Here is a 201-nt window from a genome sequence, read left to right as displayed (position 1 = left end):
CGGCACAGTGATCTCCATACCATGAGAAGGACCCCTCACCCGGCACAGTGATCTCCATACAATGAGAAGGAACCCTCACCCGGCACAGTGATCTCCATACCATGAGAAGGAGCCCTCACCCGGCACAGTGATCTTTATACAATGAGAAGGATCCCTCAGACGGCACAGTGATCTCCATACAATGAGAAGGAGCCCTCACAC

The 201-nt window shown here is 53.2% G+C and overlaps 1 protein-coding gene across 1 annotated transcript in view; it reads right to left on the bottom strand.

Moving 5' to 3' along the window:
* CCDC142 (coiled-coil domain containing 142) overlaps positions 1 to 201 on the bottom strand; it is a 30,955-nt gene that overhangs the window by 22,308 nt on the left and 8,446 nt on the right. The window lies entirely within an intron of this gene.

This window comes from Nanorana parkeri, unplaced genomic scaffold (assembly GCF_000935625.1).
Source record: "Nanorana parkeri isolate BGI_ZX_2015 unplaced genomic scaffold, ASM93562v1 scaffold3057, whole genome shotgun sequence".
In the NCBI taxonomy this organism is placed as follows: Eukaryota; Metazoa; Chordata; class Amphibia; order Anura; family Dicroglossidae; genus Nanorana; species Nanorana parkeri.
The sequence above is the reverse complement of the archived record's forward strand: the minus strand, read 5'-3'. Positions and strand labels throughout refer to the sequence as shown.